The 6,000-nt window shown below is 34.0% G+C and overlaps 1 protein-coding gene across 2 annotated transcripts in view; it reads left to right on the plus strand.

Annotated features, from left to right (window-relative positions):
• The window catches only part of LOC137654605 (probable G-protein coupled receptor CG31760), a 1,168,850-nt gene that overhangs the window by 112,763 nt on the left and 1,050,087 nt on the right, over positions 1 to 6,000 (plus strand). The gene's annotated exons all lie outside the window — the stretch shown is intronic.

The following is a 6,000-nucleotide window of genomic DNA, read 5'->3' on the forward strand; positions in this document are numbered from 1 at the left end:
ACAGTGTGCCCGAGTGTACCCTCAAGCAAAAGAGCTCTACCCCCAGACAGTGGAAGGCCATGGTACAGAGGCTATGGCACTATCCAAGACTAGAGAACTATGGTTTGATTTTGGAGTGTCCTCCTAGAATAGCTGCATACCCTAACTAAAGAGTCTCTCCAACCCTTACCAAGAGGAAAGTAGCCGCTGAACAGTTACAGTGCAGTTGTTAACCCCTTGAGTTGTGTGCGTGTAGGCAAAGAGAAAATGAACCATAACCAGAGAGAAGGATCCAATGTAGTACTGTCTGGCCAGTCAAAGGACCCGATAACTCTAGCGGTAGTATCTCAACGGGTGGCTGGTACCCTGGCCAACCTTCTACCTATCAGTCCTGTTTTTATTAATTTCTGAAATTCCTACCATCTGCCTGTAGACGAAAGTAGACCTTTTCAGCATCTTACTTGGGAAATCTTTCCAGAATTTCTCGATTCTTATAGTGAAGGCTGGTGAAGTAATTCAGTAATATTTTGAGCATAATTAGTTTAAAATTTTTGTTATTGTTTAAAAATTATAAGTATAAGCACTTGTTTTAGGGTTTATTTAATTAGAAATTAGAGTAAGGTTTTATTTTTAAACGATCTGGAATCCAGTATTTCTAAAGGGATATTTTAAAACAATGGAAGAGTAAGTTATTTCAAATTTATTTTGTGAGAGTTCTGTCACAAATCAGTTGCAAATGTTCATGACAGTGACAAGGAACGCCATTCACGGTTGTATTTCACCAGAAAGTTAAGCAAATCGGCTCATATTTCCGTCAGAGTAATAGGTTTACTACATCGAATGCTTTAATATTTTTAAATTTCTCATCACATTTATAGTTGCTTAATTCTGTGTAGTTTAGCTTTTAACAAGTATTCATCTTATCCATTCCGGAGAATGTTTCGTTCACTGTAACTTTCTGTAAAATTATATTATTAAACCTGAGTGGGATTTGGTTGCCATGTATATTGAGCTTGTGTTTTTGTATCTCCGTTGTGTGCCTTTTGTGTAATCATATTAGGTTGAACGTTCATCATTAGGTATTTGAAATGTAAAATTATAAACTAGGAAAGCCAATAACTCGAATTAGAAAACTGTTTTGATAAGACGAAAAGTTGTTGTATATTACAAAGCCTATTATTATTATTATTATTATTATTATTATTATTATTATTGTTGTTGTTGTTGTTGTTAGTATTCTTATTACCTCCGCCAACGAAGTTGGAAAGGGGTTATGATTTGCTTGTTGTTTGTGTGTTTCTTTGTGAACAGCTCTTGGCCATAATTTTAATCGTAGAGTAATGAAACTTACAGAGATTAACTGTAATGTAAAAAGCTGGCAATGCTTAAATTTTGGAAGGTCGAGGTCAAAAGTAAAGGTCACGGTCAAGCAAAAGGTCTAATTAACGTAATCAGCCCTAAGTTTGGACATTGTTGTCCTAGAGAATTCAAACTTGGTTCATATTTGAGTGTATGAAAATCCACGCCAATTAATACAGGTTAAGGTCAAAGGTCGAGGTCAAGGTTGAACAGAAGGTCGAGAAATAAGCTGCCGTGGCTGAGGTGTGCGCTCTACTGGGTGTCCCTTTAGTTATTATTATTTCTTACTTGCTTTTATTACTATTTTTTCTGCTTGTTTAGGAAAAGGCCTTCACCTCCATAAGGCTGAACTGTTAAACGTGTTGAAAGCAAGTTATAATCTTTCCTCAATAATCTACCAACCAAGACCGAAGTGACTAATGTGCAGCGATAGTTTTTTCCATAGTAAATTCTATATTCCATTTAGTAGAGAAATCCTTTTCAGCTAATTAAGTTCATGAATATATGTCGTGATATCACATAAATAGCCATTTCACTAGGATGACATGATACTTCGAGGAATTTTGTATTTAAAGGAGTGTTCACATTAACCAAGGCCAATGCAAAAAGGTCAGTCGGACAGAGGATTATCCGTGAGTCATCCTTTTGGGCTCATCACGCTCGCCATAATTTCATTCAAGAACCCAAGTGCTGAAAGGGAGATATACTGTAGGTTTTTGCCGACGTTACCCATTTGATAAAATTGGTCAGAAATACCTTAATCGATTCAGACTTACTTAAGCAGTGATTTCATTGCTGACACAAGCATCCATGAAACTTTGGTAAAATCTAGTACAGAATATGGACTGGCCTATAAAATTAATGAACTCCATGTATTTGTTAATGGACACCACAGGCAACGTGTCAAGTACGTTGTGCAGTTATTATTGTCATCTTGTGCAAGTGCATGAAGGTATTTTTGAGGTAGAGGTCTGTTGGAATTCAATAACTGACAAGCTACCTCTAAATTTATCTCTGTGATAAACGACTGTATTGATATAATGAAGTCAAACAACATGTATGGCGATATACCTAAGAGAAATGGTTTCGGGATTAATAAAGAATTTCAAATAATGCTTTGAAAAAGTCATAAAGGTAACAATTTCTTTAAGAGTAAAATCACAAAAAACGAGATGTTTGTACAAATTTCAAAAAGGCATAATACTCCCTACTAAGTCAGTTATTTGTCCTTTTGATTGATTAACGATGTCTTAGATGCAGATTACTTGAATTGTCGGAGACAAAAGCGATCTTTCATTAATGCCGAATGTTTTTTTTTTCAAAAGAAATAAGTAGTTTTGTGAGTGTTTACGTATATATATATATATATATATATATATATATATATATATATATATATATATATATATATATATATATGTATATATATATATATATATATATATATATATATATATATATATATATATAACAACAACAACACATGAATTGTGATGTCCAATCAAGACTGCATAGAGTATCTTTTCGGTTGTATGAGGCAAATGCAGGGCACATACGATCACCCTAATGCTGTTGAATTTAAGTTTAGGCTTAGGTCAAGGATTCTGGGAATACCTTTAAAAATAATTAGTGAAAAAACAAATATCATTGCAAAGATTAACAATCAAATGAGTCTGCATGCAATTCAAAATAAAGAATTGGCATTGAAAATATACGTGACCTGCTCATTGTGTGAATATTTGTATTTTGAATTCCCCTCAGAAGATATAAACAATCAGATTCTGGATAAAGAAAAAAAAAAGCTGCCACTGTAATTAAAGATGAAGCTTATAAATATATAGGTGGTTGTATTGTTAAAATGTGTTTTGCAAAATATCTATAATTGGGAAGAAAGATGAAAGTGTGTGAAAATACAAATGAATCATGGATTGTGATGGTAAACAGAGGTGAGCTATGAATACCATCAGAGGAATTTTCTTCACAATTAATTGTCCTACGAGAAGTCTTAAACAGAATTCACGGGTCATCACTTTCATTAGGCATAGCTTGCAGAAAAAAATCAGCAAACGATCAGGAGGAAAGGTCCCAGAAAACATTATTGAATTCCTTTTAAAGATATCCATATATTGAAGACTAAAACGTTATTAACGCTAATGCTATAAACATGAAGAGAAAGACAAAATTTGAAAATGATAGGGGAGATGCAAGAAAAAAAGGAAAATAAATATTTAGATATGTGTAAATACTTATATAGATTTCAAAACCTTCAATCAGGGAATTGTTGTAAAATACATTAAGGTTATTTCTGTTGGCATTCAAGCGCGTAGAAATTATTATTTTCATTAATAAAAGTTACAACTACAACCGCTAATCAATTCACGCTGCTGTACTCTGTTTACAGTAATATTGTTTTATAAATAAAAAACATATATATATATATATATATATATATATATATATATGTATATATATACACATATATATACACACACACACACACACATATATATATATATATATATATATATATATATATATATATATATATATATATATATATATATATATATATACACACACACACACTATTCACTTTGCTCAGACTTCTATGAACGACATTCGTCCTTCTGCTTTCTCATCCTTCAGATCTTTTGTCATATAAGCGCTTTTATCTGTGATAATATCACAGATAATATCATTAAAAACTCTGGCCAATTTGTTTTGTGGTCCTTTATTTTTTTTTTTTAACGATGTATTGCTTTAACTTTTGTTTTGTAAGAAAGCCTGGCAGTTTTTAGTGTTTAAAAGCTCGCAGTTGTATCGGAAAAAACTACCCCTTTGTCTTTTCGTATTTCCCATTTGAAGATTTTTTTTTATTGTTTTGTTACTATACGCCAATAGTATGGTACTGTAGTATTCAACGTGAATATTTGTTTCCCAATTTTTGCTTTTCAGGAAGGGAACTGTAATAGATACTGTAGATAAAAGGCAGAAATCTGTTTCGTAATGGAATTGGAATAGAATCATTGGAATTATGACATTTTAGTAATTTTATTTTCAGACAAGAATATCTTAAAAATCTACAACTTTTCTAAGTTTCTCTTTGTAACTGTGGGATTTTAGCAAGTGATCGCTCTGAAAGTGCTGAAATAGATTCGCTTGAAGACTAACAGGTTTATTTTAGGACTGCATTATGTAATTTTGATATATTATGTATGAATAGGGCACACGTTGCTGACAGATGTTTTATCATTATATTTAGTTTTAAACGTGGACCGTGAATCGGCATTGTTCACACTGGCGATGATTCAGCTGATGTAGGTTGGAGCTAAATGTGGTTTGAATTCAAAATATACTGATTAAAGTAAGAAATTTCAGAAAAAAACACGAGGGACGGTCTGGAACAGTCTTATATAAATTTAGACATTATGAGATGCTTCAGGTTGCACCTGCTGAATCATCATCTGCGAGGGCGCAGCCTCCTTGTATGTCGTAATTAGTATCTGAACAAACAATTTAGGCTGAAATGAAAACGGATTTTTTTGGTGTAATTTTGATGTACTGTATGTAGGCGATCATTCTTGCTAGTCTCATATCACCCTGCTTTTCACTCCAAATCCTTCTATCTCTTATCGATTCGGTTAAAATGCAGTCATAAAAGATTCCCTTTATATAAATGAGTATTGTAATTCACAATTACTATACTCAATTTTTATTTTTTATCGAGGCAGATTTGCACTGACTCGCAGGGGTGCCCTTTTAGCTCGGAAAAGTTTCCTGATCGCTGATTGGTCAGAATGATCTCATCCAACCAATCATCGATCAGGAAGCTTTTCCAAGCTAAAAGGGCACCGCTGCGAGTCGGTGCATCTGACCAATCAGCGATCAGGAAACTTTTCCGAGCTAAAAGGGCACCCCTGCGAGTCGGTGTAAATCTGCCTTGTTGAAAAGAATTGACTATAGTTATAACTCGCTTCATATATTTAAGAAATCGCATAGTTTCCCGTAGATGATGGGAGGCTTTTGGTCATTTACAAGTAGTTTGGGGCTAGCATATCAAGACACATGATCTTTTTCATCTCGTTTTCGAATTATCACAACTAACCGCTAGCAAGTGAATAATCTCAGTTCCGATCAAAAGAAAACTATTTAGCAGAATGTATAAGAATTTTTAATTTCTCTTGACTATAATGGCCATACACACATAACGTCTATATATACATACGTATTTCTGTGTATGTATGAATGCATATGTATCTATAAATATACACGCATATGAAAATGTATCTATGTATATATATATATATATATATATATATATATATATATATATATATATATATATATATATATATACATCGTCGGCGCTCACTCGTGTCCGAGTATTGGGTTCTGTCGTTAGCCATCAGCCTCCTATCTATGGGGTGGGTGCTTGTGTCTGATGTGGCTGTTAAGTCCTAGTCTGTGGGGGAAGAGTCGCGGACAGTGTTCACAAGGGAGGGTAGGTGGTGTGCGGGGCTGTTCTAATCGCTCTCTCCTTCTTCTCCTCCTAGCCTCCTCATTTTGTCTCCTCCTCTCCTCGAAGTCCACGGTGCCATGGTGTACTGTACTCCTCCAGGTTTTCCTGTCCCTGGCTGTTTCTTCCCATGAGGAAGGATCAAT

This window comes from Palaemon carinicauda, chromosome 15 (genome assembly GCF_036898095.1).
Source record: "Palaemon carinicauda isolate YSFRI2023 chromosome 15, ASM3689809v2, whole genome shotgun sequence".
In the NCBI taxonomy this organism is placed as follows: domain Eukaryota; kingdom Metazoa; phylum Arthropoda; class Malacostraca; order Decapoda; family Palaemonidae; genus Palaemon; species Palaemon carinicauda.